The following is a 23,680-nucleotide window of genomic DNA, read 5'->3' as shown; positions in this document are numbered from 1 at the left end:
TTAACCATCTAACTCTAATCAGGCTTGTCAAATTTTTCAGTATGATAGCAAAGATGACTAAAGTAGTTTATTTCTTTTTGCAAACAGATTTCATTTAAGACACAAGTAGTGTCTTAAATGAAGAGACCATTTCTTCACAGTGGCTCACGCCTGTAATCCCAGCACTCTGAGAGGCTGAGGTGGGAGGATCACTCAAGGTCAGGAGTTCAAAACAGCCTGGGTGAGACCCGTCTCTACTAAAAATAGAAAGAAATTAATTGGCCAACTAAAATATATATAGAAAAAATTAGTTGGGCATGGTGGCGCATGCCTGTAGTCCCAGCTACTTGAGAGGCTGAGGCAGGAGGATTGCTTGAGCCCAGGAGTTTGAGGTTGCTGTGAGCTAGGCTGACACCACAGTACTCTAGCCCAGGCCACAGAGTAAGACTCTGTCTCAAAGCAACAACAACAACAAAACACAAGTGTAATGGGATTCTGACTTCTATTACAAAAGACATTTGACTTCCATTACAAAAGACATTTTAAAAATTATGTAGCTAGCTGTTTAGCTGTTACAAATTTCAGTGTTAGTTATGCATTTCTAAATTTAAAAATCACTTATGCATGTTAAACTTAACTATTTTGAAAGTGGTAGTGAAAAATGATTCCTTTCAAATGTGATTTTTAAAATGGAGATGTTAAAAGGAAAGTTCTTTGTAGATGACTTTCCAAAAGAACTAGTAGGATGGAATAATTGGTTTGGGGAAGTAACTGTAAGTTTACTGATACAACTGTGGAATAAATTGATTTGTTCCTGTATTAATGCAACAGCTATTCCACCCCCGACCCCTACTTCAATTATGATTCACTTTGCTTTCCAAATTTTGGGAAATCTAATTATATCACTTCCCTATGATATATGTCTTATATACTTTGGATAAACTATAGATTTCTAGCTTAGCATATAATTACTTGGTTTTGGTTACCTTTAGCTTCCTTTTTCTCTCCTGTGCTCCTCCAGTGTTAAATTGTAGTCATTCTGAACCGTGAGGTTCCCCCCAACATAACAGTGTCTCCTTTTCTTCAGGTCATTGTTTATAGTGTTCTCTCTGCCTAGTACTATATTGCCTGCCTGTGACTTGGACTAATCCCTTAGGAGAGTTAAGATGTCACTTTTCCAGGAACCCTTGCCTGATCATCACTACCCCTCTACCCCCACCCCTCCAGACTAGGTTAGGTCCCTTTCCGGTCCATTCTCATACCACTTATAATATCCTGTATTTGCTTGTATGCCTGGGAGGTATTTGAGAGCAGGAGCTATTTTATTCATGGAATTATATCCCCAGTGTCTGATACATGATAGTAGTGCTTAACCAAATATTTGTCTATTTAATGTATAATGAATATGTAAAAAAATTAGTAATCTGTCAAAGCTTAAACAATTGTAGATCCTTTTATATCCCAGAGCCCATTTTCTCCCTGGCAGTGCCTTAGGCATATTTTCTAGTTGGTTGATAATCCTGATTCTGTCTATTGGTAAGGTTAGTCCTTTTTACCCTCTTTGCCTGTAACCTAGCATTTTGTCTAGTTTCTGACTTTGAGGTAATTTCTTCCAGATGTAAAATTATTTTCTGATTCCTCCTGCCTAAAACCTTAGGCTTCTTTTTCGGCTATCCACATAAAGTGAAAAAAAAAAGTGTCTTACATTTATTTAGGAACTAATAGCTTATGATACACTTTCACATTCACCATCTAATGTAAATGAAGAAATAAATTCTATGGAAAACTAAGGGCTTATTCTGTCAGACTCATCATTTCAAGTGGAGAGAATGTGGTAGCTTTTAAAAGGCAAAGTGCATAGAAGTGCTACTAACCTTAGAGTTGAAGCTCATTTTCAGTAGGGGTCAGTTGAAAGCAATGAAATGAATGTGAGAATGCCAGGAGACTTACATCATCAGATGTATTGCCCTTTTGGAAAGAAAAAAAAGAACACTGAAGGATGAAATTTTTTAATAACAAAGGATGATACACAATTAACTATGTTAATGAAATCCTGGTAAGATAACAACTCTATAAAGCAATGGGTTTCCACCTTCTAATTTATTTTATGTACTGTGTAAAAACCATCTTCATTGAATATTTGGTGTCGAAGATCTTCTCAAATCAACAGATTTTGCTCACAGTTACTATAGTAGAGAGGTTAAGAGTATGATAATTACTGTCAGACTGACCTGGGTTTGAGTACCAGTTCTGTGATGTCTAAAACTGTCCTTTTGGGCTAATTACTAAATTTTATTGAGGGTTTGGTCTTTTTTTCTATAAAGTGAAGTTAATAAAGAAGAAAATTTTGTAAGAAAATTTTGAACAAGATGATAAATGACATGAATTGATGATATGGTATTATAAACATTAAGGTGTTAGGTATATAATTGAGTACTTATAAGGGTTATTATAACATTATATTTAACATAGTGCTAGATTAGATATAAACATATAACACATTCAATAACATCCTTCCCCACTACTGGAAGAGTGAAGAGGGCTAGGTGTGGTTGCTTACTCCTGTCATCCCAGCACTCTGGGAAGCCGAGGCAGGATGATAGCTTTAGCCCAGGAGTTCAAGACCAGCCTTAGCAACATAGTGAGGCCCCGTATCTACAAAAAATTAAATATTAGCCAGGTATGGTGGCACTTGCCTATGGTCCCAGTACTCAGCAGGATGATTGCTTGAGCCCAGGAGTTTGAGTTCATAGTGAGCTGTGATGATGCCACTGCACTCTAGCCCAAGCAACAAAGTGAGATTCTGTCTTTTAAATAAAAAAAAAAAAGTGCAGAAGCAGCATATTCCGTGATTCTTTGGATCTTAATGCATGGGAGAATTAGATATTTAAATTTGTATATTAAAATATAACAAGTAGATACGTGTATATATGTGTGTGTTTGGAGGGAGGAGAGAAAGGATATGTTACTAACCTCTTTCAGTGTGTCAAATCTTATGCTAAGCATTTTCCGTGCATTTTTAATCTATTCCTCATAACTATAAGAAATGGACATTATTCCCTTATCATACATTTAAAAAAATTCTGAAGCTTATAGAGGCTAAAGAGCACGTAGCTAATAAATAGTAAGCCAATATTTAATCCAGAACTCTCCATCCAACCCTTACAACCTTTGCTTTTAGCCTCTCTAGCATTATCTTCCTATGAAAGGTCCTCACGTCCCTGGGGTACCTTGGATGTATTCTGAGATTTATGAGTTTACCATGAAAATTTTATGATTTTGTATTTTCATTTCATTGATAGTCACAAAATTTTATGTACATATTCTGGATCATTTGGATGAATATCTTAAAACTAAATACTGTATGTAGTTTCATCCATATTTATGGTTATGATCTCATTGTCTTTAAGTGTTACTACTGTAATTGTCATGGGCCAATAAGAAAAGAGGAGATGGTGGACCTAATACATAATGCTGCTTTCATACTAAGCAAATTCAAGTAACATTATAATGCACTTGAATGCACATTATGAAGCAAACTTTAAAAAATTTTTCGTTTTGACTTCATAATAGTTGTGCTGCATCTCTGTGAGGTATATGAGATGTTTTGATACAGTCATACAATGTGTAATGATCAAATCAGTGTAATTGGAATATCCATCATCTCAAGCATTTATCAATTCTTTGTGTTAGGAGCATTCCACTTCCACTCTTCTGGTTGTTTAAAAATATACAATAAATTATTATTAACTATAGTCACCCTATTGTGCTACAGAATACTGGACCTTATTCTATCTGTATTTTTGTATGCATTAGTCATTTCTTCTTAATCTTCCCATTTCAGCCACTGGTAACCATCATTCTATTCTTTATGAGTTAAGTTTTTTTAGCTTCCAAATAATGAGTAAGAACATGCAATATTTATCTTTCTGTGCCTGGCCTATTTTACTTAACATAATGTCCTCTAGTTCATCCATGTTGTTGCAAATCACAGGATTTCATTCTTTTTTTTTCTGGCTGAATAATATTCTATCATGTATATATACCTCTTTGTCTTTATCCATTCATCCATTGATGGATACTCAGGTTGATTGCATATCTTGGCTATTGTGAATAGTGCTATAGTAAACATGGGAAATACTGATTTTTTTCTTTTGGATATATACCCAGTAGTGCAACTGCTGGATAATATCTTAGTTCCATTTCTAGTTTTTTTGAGGAATCTCCATAATGGCTATACTAATTTACATTCCTACCAACAGTGTATGAGGATTCCCCTTTCTCTGCATTCCCGCCATGATTTGCTATTTTCTGTCTTTTTGATAATAACTGTTTTAACTGTGGTGACATGATATCTCATTGTGGTTTTGATTTGCACTTTCCTAATGATTAGGGATGTTTAGCACTTTTTTCATATATCTGTTGGACATTTGTATGTCATCTGTTGAGAAATGTCTGTTTAGGTCCTTTGCCCATCTTGAAATGGGATTATTTATTTTTTCCTATTGAATTGTTTGAGATTCTTAAATAATATATTCTGGTTATTAGTCCCTTGTTAGCTGAATAGTTTGCAAATATTTTCTCCCATTCTGTGCATTGTCTTTTTACTTTGTTGATTGTTTCCCTTGCTGTGCAGAAGCTTTTTAGCTTCCATGTGTGATTCCATGTGTCTTTTTTTTGCTTTAGTTGCCTGTGCTTTTGAGGTCTTAACTCAAGAAATGTTTGCCTAGACCAGTGTACTGTAGGGTTTACCCAACGTTTTCTTCTAGTAGTTTCAATTTCAAGTCTTAGACTAAAGTCTTTAATCCATTTGAATTTGATTTTTGTATATAGTGAGAGATAGGGGTCTAGTTTCATTTTTCTGCATGTGGAAATCCAGTTTTTCCAGCACCATTTCTTAAAAGACTGTTCATTCCCTAATGTATATTCTTGGCACCTTTGGCAAAAATGAGTTGACTATAAATTTATGGATTTATTTCTGGGTTCTCTATTTTGTTCTATTGGTCTATGTGTCTATTTTTTATGCCAGTACCATACTATTTTGGTTACAATAGCTTTATAGTATAATTTGAAGTCAGGTAATGTGATTCCTCAGCTTTGTTCTTTTGCTCAGGATTGTGGCTGTTGAGTCTTTTTTGGTTCCATATACATTTCAGAATTATTTTTCTATTTCTATGAAGAATGCTGTTGGTTATCTTGATAGAGTTTGCATTGAATCTGTAGATTGCTTTAGGTAGTATGGACCTTTTAACAATATTGACTCTTCTAATCCATGAGCATAGAATATCTTTCCATTTTTCTTCAGTTTCTTCAATTCTTTCATCAATGTTTTATAGTTTTCATCAGTGTTCAATTTATTTCATCAGTGTTTTATAGTTTTCATTTTAGAGATTTTTCACTTCTTTGGTTAAGTTTATTCCTAGACATTTTATTTTATGTGTAGCTATTGTAAATGGGATTACTTTCTTGGTTTCTTTTTCAGATTGTTTGCTGTTGGCATATAGAAATGCTACTGATTTTTATATGTTGATTTTTGTATCCTTCAATTTTACTGAATTTGTTTATCAGTTCTAATAGTTTTTTGGTGGAATCCTTAGGATTTTATAAAAAATATGTCACCCCTTCCTTTGCAACTTAGATGCCCTTATTTCTTTTTCTTTTCTACTCTGTCTAAGACTTCTAGTACTATTTTGAATAAAAGTGTTGAAAGTGAGCATCTTTGTCTTGTTCCATATCTTAGAAGAAAGTCTTTCAGTTTTTCCCCATTCAGTATAATTCTAGCTGGGGGTTTGTTGTATATGGCTTTTACTATGTTGAGGTATGTTCTTTCTATACCTAGTTTAGAGTTTTAATCATGAAATGATGTTAAATTTTCTTGAATGCTTTTTTGCCGTCTGTTGAAATGACCATATGGTTTTTGTCCTTCATTCTGTTGAAGCAAACTAACTTTTTTTTAGCCATTTGACAAAGAAAATTTCTGGGACAGTTGTGGATCTTCTTATGATTCATAAGAACTTGGGCCATAGTAGTAAATAACCGTGAGTATGCTGTTAGCATTGATTTCCCTATCAAATTAATAATAGTATTTTGAATATTGTGTTTTAGTTTTCCATATATTGAATTTATAAATGCTAAATTTAATATTTGTATATTTTAAGTATTATCATTTATCAACAGGGAATCTAGAAAATACTTTCCTTCACAATTATATGATATTATATCATAATCTAGATAAAGCCCCTTCAGCTCATGGGGATGCAACATTCAATTCTGCTCAGGAGAGTGCTGGAAAGCTTTGCCAAGCTATGGCCATTTAAGCTTCATCTTGAGCGCCTGTACACCCTTATGCTTGGTAAAGATAGGACAAAGGCAGAAGTAAGGACATTAAGACATCTGAAAAGGCAAAAAACAAAAACAAAACAAAAAACACTGCATGAGGGAGTAGTAGAAATACAGATGGTTGTTAGGGAACTTTTGTGCTAATTAAGGGAATTTGAATTTTATTATATCGTGAGTATGACACCAACAAAAACAAAAAGCAGGGGTCTGTAAACTAAACTTTTATAATTTGATTATGTACATGCTTAATTTTTATAAATTAATCATGTTTTACATAACATCGGAACCCTATTGGTTAAGGACCCCTTGATGAAAGTGCAATGTAACTGTTTTTGGAATGAAGATTGCCTATAAATTTCAGATTTGTAAATTATAATTTTTTTGCCTCCATCTCTCCCTTCCTCCTTCTGTCCCTCTTGTTCTTGCCTTTCTCTAGGCCCATCCATTATTAACGAAATCTGAAACTTGTAACTTTATTCTCCCTTGCCATCTCGATGGGATACTTTAGGGATTAATAGTCTTCTGCCTAATTGATTTAATTATTTTTATTATATTTTAACCAACATTTATGAAGAAAGCCACTTGCAAGGCTTTCTGGTCACTAGCATTTATTTGGACCAGAAAAAAAGCTGTTACCCTTATCTACTTAACAGATCTGCTTCTATTAATGATTTTACTAATACTTGGATTCTCACAGTTAGCCTCCAGCTATTAACTCTATGCATATTACAGTTAAATGTCTAAGTTAAATTTGTTTTTAAACTGAGCCTTGTGAAATTGCCAGGTAAAGAAATAAGGATGGCATACTATAATGCATGTGCATTTTCATATGCTACTGTGTAGTATGACTAAACTGGAGCATTGACAGCGTCATTATTATTTTTTTCTTTTTTTATTTTAGCGTATTATGGGGGTATATGTGTTAAGGTTATGTATATTGCCCCTGCCCCCCTCCCCCCTCGACTAAGAGCTTCAGGCGTGTCCATCCCCCAAACTTCGCACATCTTACTCGTTTTGGTTGTATATACCCATCTCCTCCTCCCCCCTCCCACCCTCTGGACACCTGATAAATGTTACTCCTATATGTCCACGTAGGTGTTGATCTTTTAATACCAATTTGCTGGTGAGTACATGTGGTGCTGGTTTTTCCATTCTTGAGATACTTCACTTAGTAGGATGGGTTCCAGCTGTATCCAGGAATATACAAGAGGTACTATATCACGATTGTTTCTTAATGCTGAGTAGTAGTCAATGGTATATACATAGACCACATTTTATTAATCCACTCATGAATTGATGGGCACTTGGTTGTTTCCACAGCTTTGCAATTGTGAATTGTGCTGCTATAAACATCGAGTGCATATGTCTTTTTCATAAAGTGACTTTTGATCTTTTGGGTAGATGCCTAGTAGTGGAATTGCTGGATCAAATGGTAGATCTACTTGTATCGCTTTAGGGTATCTCCATATTGCTTTCCACAGAGGTTGAACTAGTTTGTAGTCCCACCAGCAGTGTAGGAGTGTTCCTATCTCTCCGCATCCACGCCAGCATTTGTTGTTTGGGGACTTTTTGATAAAGGCGATTCTCCCTGGAGTTAAGTGATATCTCATTGCAGTTTTGATTTGCATTTCAAGATTATTAGAGATGTTGAGCATTTTTTCATTTCTTTGTTGGCCATTATTCTGTCTTCTTTTGAGAAGTTTCTGTTCATGTCCTTTGCCCACTTTTTGATAGGGTTGTTTGGTTTTTTCTTGCTGATTTTCCTGAGTTCTAAATAAATTCTAGTTATCAGTCCTTTATCGGATATGCAGCTTGCAAAAATTTTCTCCCATTCTGGGCGTTGTCTGTTTGCTCTCTTGACAGTTTCTTTGGCTGTGCAGAAGCTTTTTAATTTGATCAGGCCCCATTTGTTTATTTTTGTTGCTGTTGTGATTGTCTTTGAGGTCTTCTTCATAAATTCTTTGCCTGGACCAATGGCTAGAAGAATATTTCCAACATTTTCCTCTAGAATTCTAAGAGATTCACACCTAATGTTGAAGTCTGTTACCCAGCGGGAGTTGATTTTTGTGAGAAGTGAAAGGTATGGGTCTTGTTTCAGTCTTCTACATGTGGCTATCCAGTTTTCCCAGCACCATTTATTGAATAAGGATTCTTTTCCACAGTGTATGTTCTTGTCTGCTTTGTCGAAGATTCGTTGGGTATATGAGGATGGTTTTATATCTGAGCTCTTTGTTCTGTTCCACTGGTCAATGTCCCTGTTCTTGTGCCAGTCCCAAGCTGTTTTAATTACTATAGAAATGTAGTATAGTTTGAAATCTGATAAATTGATAACTCCTATTTTGTTTTTATTGCCTACAATTGATTTTCCTATACGGGGTCTTATCTAGTTCCATACGAAGCGTAAAATTATTTTATCTATATCTGTGAAAAATGATGATGGTATTTTGATAGGGATTGCATTGACTCTGCAGGTCACTTTGGGTAGTATAGACATTTTAACAATGTTGATTCTGCCGAACCATGAGCATGGTATGTACTTCCACCTGTTTACCTCGTCTGCTATTTCTTTCTTCAGTGTTTCATAGTTCTCCCTATAGAGGTCTTTTACCTCCTTAGTTAAATATATTCCAAGTTACTTTATTTTCTTTGTTGCTATTTTAAAGGGAATTGAGTCTTTAATTTGGTTCCCACTTGTACAGTTGTTGGCCTATATGAATGCTTCTGATTTCTGTGTATTGATTTTGTATCCTGAGACTTTACCAAATTCAGTTATAGATCAAGGAGTCTCATGGGTGAATCCTTGGGGTTTTCTAGGTATAACATCATGTCATCAGCAAAGAGTGAGTTTGACCTCTTCTGCTCCCATTTGGGCGCCCTTAATTCCGCTCTCTTGTCTGATTGCTGTAGCAAGGATTTACAGCACTATGTTGACTAGAAGTGGAGATAGTGAGAGACCTTCTCTTGTTCCAGTTCTAATGGGAATGCTTCTAATTTTTCCCCATTAAGTATGATATTGCCTGTGGGTTTGTCATGTATGGCTTGTATCATTTTTAGGTAAGCCCCGTCTGTGCCTATTTTGTTGAGCATTCTTATCATAAAAGGGTGTTGAATTTTGTCAAATGCTTTTTCTGCGTCTATTGAGAGGATCACATGGTCTTTATTTTTGCTTCTGTTTATATGGTGAATTACATTTATAGATTTGCTTATGTTGAACCATCCCTGCCTCCCTGGGATGAAGCCCACTTGGTCGTGATGGATTATTTTCTTGACAAGCACCCGGATTTGATTGGCTGCGATTTTGTTGAGAATTTTTGCATCTATATTCATAAGGGATATTGGTCTGTAGTTTTCTTTTTTTGTTGCATCCTTTCCTGGTTTTGGTATCAGGGTTATGTTCGCTTCATAAAATGTGTTGGGGAAGATTCTATCCTTCTCAATGTTGTGGAATAATTTCTGCAGGATAGGTACCATTTCTTCTTCGTATGTGTGGTAAAATTTGGGTGTGAAGCCATCTGGTCCAGGACTTTTCTTTTTAGGAAGGTATTTTTATTGCTGTTTCAATGTCAGTAGTTGATATTGGTCTGTTCAGGAATTCTATTTCTTCCTGGTTGAGCCTAGGGAGGCTGTGTGTTTCCAAGAAATTGTCCATTTCCTCCACGTTTTCCAGTTTGTGTGCATAGAGGTTTTTTTAGTATTCATAAATTATATCTTGTATCTCTGTGGCATCAGTTGTAATTTCTCCTTTATTGTTCCTGATGGAGCTTATTAGAGATTTTTGTTTTCTGCTTATCATTAGTCTAGCCAATGGTATGTCAATTTTGTTTATTTTTTCAAAGAACCAACTTTTTGTTTTATTAATCTTCTGTATAGTTTCCCTGTTGTCAACTTCATTTAGTTCTGATTTGATCTTAATGATTTCACTTCTTCTGCTGGGTTTGGGCTTGGTCTGTTCTTCTTTTTCCAGCTCTTTCAGACGATTCATTAGGTTGTCTATTTGTGATCTTTTTGACGTTTGGATATAGGCGTTTGTGGAAATAAACTTTCCTCTCAGGACTGCTTTAGCTGTGTCCCACAGGTTTTGGTAACTTGTGTCACCTTTGTCATTTAGTTCAAAGAATCTTTTTATTTCCATCTTGATTTCCTCGTTTATGAAGTGATCATTCAGCAGAAAGTTGTTTAGTTTCCATGACTTTGTGTAGGAATGAGGACTCCTGTTAGGATCGATTTCTACATTTATTCCATTGTGGTCTGAAAAGATGCACGGTATAATTTCTATTTATTTAAATTGTTTGAGACGTGCTTTGTGTCCCAGGATATGGTCAGTCTTAGAGAATGACCCATGAGCTGATGAGAAGAATGTATATTCAGTGGTTTTGGGGTAGAATGTCCTGTAAGTATCAATCAGGCCCATTTGTTCTAGGGTTCTGTTTAAGTCCGTTATTTCTTTGTTGATCTTCTGTTTGGAGGATCTGTCCTGTCAGGCTTTCAGTGGGGTGTTAAGTCTCCGTCTATTATGGTGGTATTGTTTATCCATTTGTTTAGATCCAGTAGAGTCTGATTTATGAATCTGGGTGCACCAAGGTTGGGTGCATATATATTTAGAATTGTTAATGTCTTCTTGTTGAACTGTACTCTTCACCATTATATAGTGACCTTCTTTGTCTTTTATTACTTTTGTTGATTTAAAAACTAAGTTGTCTGTAATCAGCACCACCACGCCAGCTTTCTTTTGGCTTCCGTTTGCTTGAAATATTGTTCTCCACACCTTTAACTTTAGTCTAACTGCATCCTTGCAGGTTAGATGTGTTTCCTGAAGGCAGCAGATACTTGCCTTGTGTTTTTTTTTTATCCATTCGGCCAGCCTATGTCTCTTGAGTGGCGAGTTCAAGCCACTCACATTTATTGAGATAACTGATAGGTAGGGCAGAGTTCTGTTCATTATGTTGGGTTGAACTTTGTTGCTTTATTTTCTCTCTTGAGTCATTGTAGTATCTGGGCTTTGATCTTTAGCTTTGAGTAAATTTACATTCGTGAGTGTTTATTGTGCTGATTCATGGGTAACACTGTTTTGACTATTTCTTGAAGGGCTGGTCTTGGTGAATTCCCTCAGTCTTTGCTTATCTGAGAATATCTTGATTTCTCCTTCATATACGAAGCTTAGTTTTGCAGGGAATAAGATTCTAGGCTGGGCATTGTTTTGTTTCAGAAGAGTGAGAATGGGGCCTCAGTCTTTCCTTGCTTTTAAAGTCTCAGTAGAGAAGTCTGGTGTTATTCCAATTGGCTTTCCCTCGTATGTTACTTGCTTCTTTCGTCTTAGAGCTTGTAGAAGGGCCTCTTTAGTTGATATTTTGGTCAGTCTCATGACCGTATGTCGTGACGTCTTCCTGTTTGCATTGAGTCTCCCAGGGGTCCTCTGAGCTTCTTCAACTTGTATCTAGAGATTTTTAGCAAGGCCTGGGAAATTTTCCTCTATTGTAGCTTCAAATAGCTGGTCCAACCTTTGAGTGTTTTCTTTTCCCCCTTCTCGTAACCCTATGACCCTCACATTAGATTTCTTCACATAGTCCCACATCTCTTGTGGGCTTTGCTTTTTCTCTTGTTTCTCTGCTCTATCTTGTTACTGACTTATTTAATTGGAAGGCGTTATCTTCAATCTCTGAGATTCTTCTGTTTGATCTACCATGTTCTTGATGCTTTCCAGTATATTTTGTAGTTCCCTGAATTGATTCTTCATTTCCAGGAGTTCAGTTAAACTTTTCTTCATTGCATCGATTTCTTTAGTGAATTTTTGTTCCATGTCCTGGAGGCTTTTTGTGGTTTCTTTGTGTTGGTTATCGAGTTGGTCTTGCAGGTCATTCAATTTTCTTAAGATCCACTTTCGGAATTCCTCTTCCGTCATTTTGGTTGCCTCATTTGGGTTGGTGTCCATTTCTAAAGGCATAGCCGTCATTATTGATATAGCCTTGAGGGGAAAAGTAAGAGGAGTGGTATTTCAAAGCACTTTGCAGATGGGAAGGGCGAAGGAAGATCGCAACAAATAAAATGCCGTATTGTCTGTCTAGTACCTTACTTTTCCTGGGTCATGGGGCCAGCAATCTCCTTCCATATGACTTGCACTAAGGCGGTTTCAGTCCCAGGTTGATTCTGTAAGGCCGGGGCATACAAACAGAAAAAAAAAGAATAGTAAAATTAAGGGAGAAAATAATAGAGGTGGGGAAGAGGTTAAATATGTGTATGAACATTTTACTTAAAAGTCTCAGATTCTATGTCCTGTTTTACACAGTGATAGAAATTAAGCTAATGCTTAAAATAAAGGGATGCTTTCTTCCATCAAAACGCCTGATACTTTCCTCTGCCATTATGAATAAGTCAGAAATCCAGAAGTGAATATAGAGCAGCATCCCCCCCCCAACCTTTTTTTAAAGAGGAAAAGTTGGCAGTGTATTCTGTCATATGTCCAAAAAGCCAAGCAGTGCTTTAAGGTAGGGGTTTCTTTGCTTCTCTGTTTCTCTACCACATCTTTGGATTTCCTGGGACATATAGTCATAACATTGTGTCATATCCTTAGTTTGTTTTTCAGATTTTATAACTTGATTTTGACTATACTAGCAGTACTAGATCCTTATCTTCACACAATTTGGGAAACGGATAATGACTGTTTTAGAAAAACAGCTCTCTACAGCTTACACTGTAGTATGTACGTAGGCTGTCTCTCTCTCTTTCCCTTTGGTCTGCTGCCATCCCTAGGCAGTGCCATTTCTCTGATTTAGGGGATTGTGTAGCTGTTCTGGCTAGAGTAAACCTGCCTCTTTCCTTTCGTGTGTATTTAAGTAAGTGGAATACATTTTTACCTGTGAAAATTTTCTACCTTGTTTTCATGATGCTGAAAAATACAGTGCAGCTCTGGCCACCACCTCCCCTCATCCCAGTTCACTCATTCTAGTCTCCACTCCAACAACTCTTCCACCTAATTGGGACTTTTATACAGCAACCTACTACTTTTTTGTTTTTAACCTCTATGTCCTTATGTTTCTCTCCTTATCTGGCTCAAATTTCATGCTCCAGCACTATAGTCACTCCTTTCTAAACACCCTGAATTTGCTTGCTTTTGACATTCTTGCTTTGTAAAACCTCTATCATGATATATTTAATAAAACAAGTGCCTACCTATATTGTCTCATCATTGAGCAGCTGCATATTACTGGGGGAGAAAAATCACACAACTGTGCTTACTTGTCTTATGTTGAATTTATGGTCACAGATCTAAATGTTCCTAATTATTAGGCAATCCTAATAAAAATGACTAGTAAATTTGATTTCTCATTCTCAGAAATGACTATATCATACTCACTGTTTCCTTGTCAAATCTGAAAAATCCCCCCTCTCCCACTTAAGTTGCTGACTTTATGTTACATTGAGAAAATTTTTTTTTTCTCTTTTCTTTTTTTCCAGCATATTATGGGGGTACAAATGTTAAGGTTACATACATTGCCCTTGTCTCTCCTCCCCCCTCAAGTCAGAGCTTCAAGACTGTCCATCCCCTAGGTGGTGCACATCACACTCACTATGTATGTATATACACATCCACTCTTCCCACCATCACCTGCCCTACATCCGACAAATGTTTGTTTTTCTTTTTTTCTTAACATTTTAGTTACCTTTTATATCTTTGCCTCTCCGTAGCAAGGGTTAGAGGTATGCCCTTCCCCTTCACAATGCTCACCACATCCCTTAGATGTGGGACTACCCCTCCAACCCCCGAATCCCTGGTGAACACCACCACCCTTTGAGCACCATAGTGTTAATCAGTCAGTACTAATTTGATGGCAAGTATATGTGATCTTGTTTCATCTCACATTGGATAATGGGCTTAAGCTCAATCCAGGATAATATAAGCTGTGCTAGCTTGCTGTCATTTCTTAGAATTGAGTAATATTCCATTGTAAACATATACCAAATTTTAATAATCCACTCATGAATTGACAGATGCTTGGGTTGTTTCCACATCCTTGCAATAGTGAGTTGTGGTGCCATAAATGTTCAAGTACAGAGGTCTTTATAATAGAATGTCTTACGCTCTTTTGGGTAGTTGCCTAATAGTGCTATTACTTGGTTGAATGGTATTTCTATTTTTAGCTCTTTGAGATGTCTCCAAATTCTTTTCCACAGAGGTTGACTAATTTGCAGTCCCACCAGCAGTGTAAGAGTGTTCCTGTGTCTCCACATCCTCACCAGTATTTGTTGTTTTGGGATTTCTTGATACAGACCAATCTCACTGGAGTTAGATGATATCTCATTGTGGTTTTGGTTTGCATTTATCTAATGATTAGCGATATTGAGCATTTTTAAATATGTTTGCTGGTCATTATTCTGTCTTCTTGGCCACAAAGTTCTGAGAGTCTGAGTTGTACATTGAGAAAATTAAAATAGTCAGACATACAGCCCGTGTGTCCTCCCATCATTAAATCTACCAGCCTGCTTGCATCTATACCTGTGTCTTTTGCCTATTCTTTTACAAAGGTGCCGTTGTTCCTAAATTCAACTCTGCCACTTTTTGTCTTAGTGCTATCCCTCTTGATACTATCCCAGTCCCCCAACCTCAAGATGCTGCTCCTTCACTTGCCCTTCTCCTTTATTGTCAAGTTTGTGCTCTCTCCTGGTTCATTATCACAAGTGTACTAACATGCCATAAAGGCTCCCCATTCCATCTTTAAAAGTCCTTCCCTGGATGTGACATCCCCCTCCTAGTTGCCACCCCATCTCCCTCTTTTCCTTCTCAACAGATCCTGTTAAAAATTTTTGACTATAATTGCTATCTGCATTTCCTTACCTTTCTTCAAGTTCATCTAATCAGGTTTCTATTTTTATCATTCCTATGAAACTGCCCTTGGCAGGGTTATCAATAATATCCACATTGCCTGTTCCTAGAAATCCCTTCCCTGTCCCCATCTTGCTTACCCTTTCAGCATCATTCTACACACTTCCTTTCTTGAAATACAATTTTCTTTTGGTGTCTCTGACACTAGATTCTCCTTATTTTCCCCCTCCTTCATTTGTCATTCCTTCTCTACTATCATTTCTGGTTCTACCACATTCCCCTAGACCCCAAGGGCTCTGTTCTTAGCCCAGTTCTCTCTTTTATATATACCTGCTCAGAGGATGTCTTCAAGTCTTATGACTTTCAGTATCAATGACAAGGTGATAATTCCCAAATTAATATATATAGTGAGGCACTCCATATGAATATACTAATTACCTACACAATATATTTCATTAATTATTAATTTTAGTTTTACCCAGAAGAGATCTCTTGATCTTGCCCACCCTTTTCAAAACCTTCTTCCCCGGTTTTCCCTCACCTCAATAAATGAGATCTCCATTCACTCGCTGAGCAGGCAATAAACCACCATGGAATCTTTGATTCTTGTCTTCCCCCATGCCCCACATTAATCTATCAGGAAGTCCTTTCACACCTCAAAACTACACCTGTGTTTCCATCATTCCACTCCAGCCCTGCTCTGAGCCACTGTCTCTTGCTCAGACTGCTGTAGTCGTGTTCTAACTGAAGTCTTTGCTTCTACACCTTACTTCTCTACCAGTCCCGTCCCATAGCTGCTGGACTGAGCTCTGAAAACTTAAAGTAGAAGTTCTCACGTCCTGCTTCAAACCTTGCTATGTTCTCCCCTTACACTCAGAAGAAAAGCCAGACTCCTTACCATAGCTTAGAAGGCTCCTGCCACCTCTGTGGCTCCACCACTGTGTCCCCTGCCATGTGCTCCACTGTGTCTGCTTAGTTTTTGTTAAACTCTTTCTATCCTCCAAGCCTTTGTATTTATGGTTCCCCCATCTCTTCTCCCAGGTCTTTACTTGGCTCTTTTCTGACTATTGTAGCTGAAATATATACTGTTTTGTCACATTCAGTGTCCCTATGACATTGCCTGTTTTTATTTTTTCCTAGCTCATGTTCCTGTGTTATGAGTTACTTATTTGTTTATGTTGTCTGCCTCCCCCTTTTGAAAATAAGTTCAGTGAGGGCGTGGATATTGTATCCTGTGCTCTTCCTTAGAAGTATGTAACTCTTGGTAGGCAATCAGTAAATATTTGCTGAATGGATAAGTGAAGGCCAACTCTTTCTGAAGAAGTTGACAATTGAGTTGAGAGTAAATACTGGCTTTAAATCATAGACAAATATGTGGCCTCTCAGTAGAGAAATTTGAATGTTTATTAGGTTACTCTTATTTGTATTAGTTTTTATAAGCTATTCCTTTGTACTTCATGATACCAAGAGATTGCTTCCTGACACAAAAGACTTTTCAGTGACATACAAAGCTCTTCAGCAGGATTGGCAAACCACCCCCCACCCCCCCAGTTTTTGTATACAGCCTGCAAGCTAAGGATGAGTTTTGCATTTTTAAAGAGTTGGAAAAAAAGAGAAAAATTTGTGAGACAGATTGTATATGGATCACAAAATGTAAGGTATTTACTATCTGACCCTTTACAAAAAAAGTTTGCTGGCCTTTGCTGGAGGATGTACGTGGCTCTCAGGCCCTGTCCGACCTCATCCACCAGAGCCCTGCTCCACAGTCCACTCGGCTTCCTGCTTGCCCCACTGTGGCCTCAGGGTCTTCGACTGTGGTGGTGTGCGATGCTCTTTCCTCGAGACACGCGTGGCCGTGGCTCTTTCCTCACTCCCTTCCCTTCTTTGCTTAAATGTTACCCTCATAATGTGACCTTTCCTGAGTATTGTCTTTAAATTCCAATTCTACTACCCATTCCTATGTGTCTTATATTTTTCCTCTTTTATTTGTTTCTGTTGGATTTATCACTGTCTGACATACTGTTTATTTTACTTGTGTTCTCTGTCTTTTTAGTAGACAATAAACTCAGTGAGGGCTGAGACTTTTGTCTGTTTTTTTCACTGCCATATTCCCAAAGAGTACCTGGCCCTTAGAAGCTTTCATTAAATATTTGTTGAATTAATGGTAATAGAGTCATTCTGAGAACTAACATTAGAAAAGAACTTTTGTCAAAACATCTTAGTCAATATTAACTACTGTAAGACTTGCTTCAGCTCAGATCCATGAGGGGTATAAATAGGTCCTTACCCTCAAAGAGATCAGTGTGGCAGTGAGAACAAACATGGAAATAAATGAAATTAAATGTAAGATGAGAATAATTATGCAGGTTCCTTGCAGACTGAAAAAATGTTAAATTGGTCCTTTAAAATGTTTTTGTAGAAGTGAAGTGTTTATCTAAAACTCCAAGTTATTAATGATTTTACATTCTGTGTCAGTATGTTTTCCTTTTCATTCCAGCTTATTTTCTTCAGATGGTTAGGGGTACAGTTCCAGAAAAATAAAATCCTTCTTTAAAATGGCTTTGAAATATTAAAAAACATCTTAATTAGAGAAAGAACAAGTAAAACTTATTTATTAATAGTTTTAGTTTCTTGGATACCTTTTGGGCAGGTATAATATGAAATTCTTATTTTTAGGCAAAGATTAGATACTTAGGTAATGTTAAGTTTTGTAATTTTATATAATAATTTTTTATTAACTGATAAAAGCTACATCAGAGCTATTTTTGGGAAGGTAAAATAAGAGAGGGAGAGAGACTATGTGCACATACATGCACATGCAGTATATTAATACATATAGTGATATGTTGCTTAACAATGGGAGTACATTCTGAGAAATGCATTGTTAGGTGATTTCATCATTGTGTGAACATCACAGAGTGTATATGCGCAAACCTAGGCGGCATAGTCTACTACACACCTAGGCTATATGGTATAGCCTGTTGCTCCTAGGCTGCAAACCTATATAGCATGTAACAGCCCTGAATACTGTAGGCAACTGTAATACCATGGTAAGTATGTATCTAAACATATGTAAACATAAAAAAGGTACATGAAATTATAGTATTATCATCTTATGGGGCCACCTTGTACATGAATGTTATATTCTATTTTTGTGGTCTGTCATTAACTGAACCATGTATGTGGCACATGACTATATATTCTCTATAAGTAACATTTTATATATGATATAGACATTTACATATAATATATATAATACTTTATCAATGTCATTTTACCTGTAGGGTATTTTTAAGCCTTTTATCTAAGTTAAGCTTCTGTTCTCCAGTGAAAGCGCAAATATCTGAGTGGAATTTGATTGTTGTTATATTTTTTTAAATGTGACAGTGGAAGGATTCTGGTTTTTCTTAAATTCATGTGGAAGATTTTTATGATACGGTAACATACAACACTAGCCTTATGTATCTCTCTTTTTGGTAAAGCAAAACATCCAGTAAAAGTGTAGTTTCTGACTAATATTGATAGTTTCTTAAGAGAATAGGAGTAACTTTTGAAGAAATAAAGCAATAATAATTACTTTCCCAATTAATTTTGCTGGATATAAGGAAGGTGTTTAATTTTCGGCACTTACATTGTTTTGGAACTTTAAAAAAGTTGTATTTTCCCTCAGACTTTTGTTTGGGGATTTGTCAATAGAGAGGATGTGCTTAGTTTCCTTTTTATGCATTTGTTCTATAAATGTTTAATGAGCACCTACCTGTACACCACGAGGAACTGCTAGGAATTATGAAACATGAACGTATATTAGATGTGGACCTTAAACTCTAGAAAGGCATTTTCATAGGTATAATAAGACATATATATATATACACCACCCTAATATGGAGAACAAATTAACCTGTCATATATTCATTTACAATGATGTGGGAGTTAGGAGGGTCAGTAGTAGTTATGATCTAATAGATTTACCTAAATTGTGTTTGGATTTTAAGAGGCAGAGGCTTAGGCAGCAATAACAAAATAAATAGGGGCAGAGCCTGCCTGGCAGAGCCTGTGCAGACCAGTGCTTCTTAAACTGTAGCTGTGCATTCATATCCCCTGGGAATATTGTTGAATGCAGATTCTCATTTAATAGGTCTGGAGTGAACCTGAGGTTCTGCATTTCTACCAAGCTCTAAGGTGATGCTGATGATGTATGTTCATGGATCACACTCTAAATAGCAAGATGGTGGACCATGTCTTATAAAATTTCTGGCGAAAGAGACCAGTAGAGATTCAACTACTATTTCCTTTTCCATCTTTGTTTTTCTCTCTTCTTACACTTTCATCTGCTTACATCTGTGTGATAGTAGAGAGAGTTAAATCTGTTATTCATCTTTTCATGGTTATGATAGTTGGGAACTTATCAATCATAAATCTGATTTTAAAGCCTGAATTCATTTATGAATTGCTCTAATAACTCCTCCTGCTTGAAGAATGACAAAATATGTAAGTTCAGTTTGCATTTAATTCAAATAAGTTCAGACACAATAGCAGTCTGAGAGTTTTAACAAATCTTTACTAAGCCATTAAATCCTTTCTCTCCAGTAGCACTTTGTGGTATGAATTTACTAACATTTGGCTTTTCTTGTGAATTCAGATTTAAATCAAATTAAATATTGTTTTGAGAGAAGGAAATTCCTCGTTTCACAGATTCTGTTATGTCTTAGAGTATTTGTTCCTAATATGCATTTGAGAAATGCCTCTCCTTTTGACAAATATTTAGATGATTCCCTTTTGCATCCCTTCCCAGAAAAATGGTATTGAAAAGGATATTAGTGAGGCAACAGTCGGTATGTATTTTCATCCATTTTAGTTAATTTGTGAATTCAGAACTATACATTCATGCTCATGTGTCTATACACACGCACACACACATGTACACATCAAGAAGATGGGGCAGGAAAGAAATAACAGGGGAGAGATCAATTTAATCCTCTCATTCTGTAATTTTCTTGGCAGTGTGACATAGATAAAATCATTTTCTGTTGATATTTGGTTATCTTTTAGTCTGTAGAGTAAAAATGTATAAATAATAGCTGTAAAACTAAGGTAAGGAAGGGAGATTTAAAATATGAAAAGAAAATGGATTAGGAAAATCAAAGACCAAAAAAATAAGGGAAGCCCTAGTATGCCATACTGTACTACTTTCTATCTAGTCTGATATGGGTGAAGATCCTGTTTTGAGATGCAACCATATCTCATTTATAAAAACATAGCTTTTTAAAGAAAATTTAAAAATGTTTTATGTCTATTGTAGAGAATTTAGAAGCTATAGAAAACCATAAAGAAAAAAAGTAAAATAGTCTAAGTTTTTCCTTTTTAATATTTTTTTTATTATATGTGTGTGTACACATATATTTAGGGTCATGCTCTATATTTACTTGCCATTTTATCATGTCTTTTTGGATCCAATGGAGATAGTTATTACAATTGTATGCCCAGTATAGTAGTCCACCCTTATTCACAGTTCAGTTTCTCATGGTCAACCATGGCCCAAAAATATAAATGGAAAATTGCAGAAATAAACAAGTCATAAATTTTAAATTATGTGCCATTCTGAGTATTATGATGAAATCTCACCACTCCTACTCCATCCTACCTGGGATATGAATCATCCCTTTGTCCAGCATATCCCATAGTCACTTAGTAGCTGTCGTGGTTATCATATTGAAGTTGTGTTATCACAGTGTTTGTGTTCAGGTAACCCTTATTTTATTTAATAATGGCTCCAAAGCACAAGAGAATGATGATACCATATTGTCATAATTGTTGTATTTTATTATTAGTTGTTATTCTCTTACTGTGCTTAATTTATAAATTAAACTTTATCATAGGTATGTATTAATATATATAGGAAAAAACAATACATACAGGATTTGATACTATCCTTGGTTTCAGGCAGCCACTGGGAGTCTTGAAACATACCCCCATAGATAAAGTGGGGACTAGTGTTTGAAGATGAAAATAAACTTTTATACACACACAAACACAAATGGGGTGGTGGGTAAAGTGGAATGGGGGTAATGAATTTCTTGAATTCTTTTTTCTGAAACATAGCTAAAATCACCATGACCTAGTTCTAACTTTGGGGGCAAAGTTAGGATAAAACAATCACTTACTCTTAGATATAATTATGATAAAAAAAGCTGAGGAATGACACTAGCTTTGATTAGATCAAAAGTTTAGCCAGTGATACCTGCCTTCTAACCAATAGAACCAAACAGTCTAGTGCTTTCAATTAGGTTCTTTACTCCATGTGTCATAATGCTTCAAATAACCAGGCCACTACTACAGGCATTACTGGTTGCCAGCACCATCTGAAATAATTCACAGATGCAAGGTAAAAGGAATTTATGTATCATTAAATTTTTTTCCCCTTAAAACAGCAAAATTTTTGCATCTAATAAATGAATGTTATAAGGAACTTAATTTTAAGAAAGAGCATTTGATTTATGAAAACAGAATTTTGCTCCATTTCTTTGTCTTTTCAGCAGACTCCAGTCTCTTTTTCCCGTTAGTTGATATGATTGATACCAGATTATTAAAATGAGAAATATTAGCACAGAAAATTATGGAATAAGGAGAATCAAATATAAACACTACTTCTCTTTTTATTTCTTCTAAAGGTAATTTGTTTTATTGTCTGTGGTTGACTCTTTCTGTAGATATTCAATTATGGCAAAATGTGGAGATTTGAAGTGTGACTTTTGAAGAGCTTACTAGTGTGCATTTCCATTGGAGAATTTTTTATCGTACCATCTGTATCATTAATTCACCATTTCATCTTGAATAATTTTTCCCATTTTATTGAGTTATAATCGATGAATAAAAATTGTGTATATTTAAAGTGTACAACGTAATGATTTAAAAAATATATATAGTGAAGGATTACCACAGTCAACTAATTAACACATCCATCACCTTACCTAGTTACCATTTTTTTCTGTATGGTCAGAACACTTAAAATCTGTCCTAGCAAATTTCAAGTATACAATACAGTATTATTAATTATAGTCATCATGCTGTACGTTAAATCCCTAGAACTTATTCATCTTGTACTGAATGTTTGTGCCCTTTGACTTACATCTCCCCCACTCCCCTCCCCCCAGCCCTTGACAACCACCATTCTACTCTCTGTGAGTTCTGAACTCCACATTTTAGGTTCATCCATGTGGTCTCAAATGGTAGGACTTCCTTGTTTTATGGCTGAAAAATATTTTATTGTGTATGTTTGCACATTTTCTTTATCCATTCATCCAAGAGACACTTAGGTTGTTTTTGTACCTTGGCAGTGGCAGAAAACATCAGGCGCCAGGACGTGGCCACATCCCCGAGGGGCGGGCGCTGTGTGGGCCGGTTGGAGGGCATGCTGCTGGGGCCAACCCCGCGGTAGTACACCCGGGGGACCAGGGTAGTGCCACAGCCTGCTTCCAGCTGCGCTGCTCGTGTAATCCTGATTGGGTAATTTTTGAATCCCACTGTTGCTGATTGGATGTTAAAGCTTGTTGCTGATTGGATGTTAAAGCTTGTAGTTGATTGGACACTTTTTGAGTCCTACCAAGGGTATAAAAACAAGAGGAGAACAAGGAAAAGGGGCAGAAGATCAGAAGACGGGAAGAGAGCTGTAACACTTGCTGGGTTGAGCCTGCTGGCTGAATAAAGACTGTTCTCCTACTCTTCATGTCCCGCTGGGTTCTTTCCCCGGTCAAGAGCTGTAATATTAGATGTACACCTTGCCACAACATCAGTAGTGAATAATACTGGAGTGAGTAGAGGTATCTTTTTGAGATCCTGATTTGAATTCTTTTGAATATATACCAGAAGTGGGATCATTAGGTCATGTGGTAGTTCTGTTTTTAATTTTTTGAGGAAACTTCGTGCTCTTTTCCCTAATGGCTATACCAGTTTACATTCCCACCCGTAGTGTACCAGGATTCTCTTTTACCACATTCTCACCAACACTTATCTTTTTGTTTGTTTTGAGAACTGCAACTATGGAATATGTTTTTGATAATAGCCATTCGAACAGGTGTGAAGTGATATCTCATTGTGTTTTTGATTGATTTGCATTTCCCCATGATGTTGAGGATATTTTCATGTTTAGTTATCCTTTAATCTGAAGGATTGCTTGAGCCCAGGAGTTTGAGGTTGCTGTGAGCTGAGCTGACTCCACCGCACTCTACTCAGGGTAACAGAGTAAGATTCTGTCTCAAAAAAAAAAAAAAAAAATCATGAGAAAAAGTTATCCTTTAGTCTGTTGAGCGTTTTTTTTGTATTGGCCATTTGTATGTCTTCTTTTAAGAAATATCTATTCAGGTTCTTTACCCACTTTTTAATCAGATTATTTCTTTTCTTGCTATTGAGTTGAGTTCCTTTTATATTTTGGATATTAGCTCCTTACTGGATGTATGTTTTGCAAATATTTTTTTCCCATTCCATAGGTTATCTCTTCGCTTTTTCTGTTGAATGTTTGCTTTTCTGTGTAGAATCTTTTTAATTTGA

At 36.2% G+C, this 23,680-nt stretch overlaps 1 protein-coding gene and 1 long non-coding RNA gene across 22 annotated transcripts in view; one reads left to right on the top strand and one right to left on the bottom strand.

Annotated features, from left to right (window-relative positions):
- Nucleotides 1-23,680, top strand: part of ERC1 (ELKS/RAB6-interacting/CAST family member 1) — a 560,419-nt gene that overhangs the window by 236,199 nt on the left and 300,540 nt on the right. The window lies entirely within an intron of this gene.
- LOC105861593 (uncharacterized) lies at nucleotides 1,866-22,543 on the bottom strand. The gene is made up of 3 exons (XR_012921499.1): nucleotides 22,463-22,543; nucleotides 12,389-12,462; nucleotides 1,866-1,947 (listed from the first exon to the last, which is right to left on the bottom strand). It is a non-coding gene; the product is annotated as an uncharacterized LOC105861593 (long non-coding RNA).

Source organism: Microcebus murinus, chromosome 10 (genome assembly GCF_040939455.1).
Source record: "Microcebus murinus isolate Inina chromosome 10, M.murinus_Inina_mat1.0, whole genome shotgun sequence".
NCBI classification, from domain to species: domain Eukaryota; kingdom Metazoa; phylum Chordata; class Mammalia; order Primates; family Cheirogaleidae; genus Microcebus; species Microcebus murinus.
Note: the sequence above shows the minus strand (reverse complement) of the source record. Positions and strands in the feature narration are given on the sequence as shown.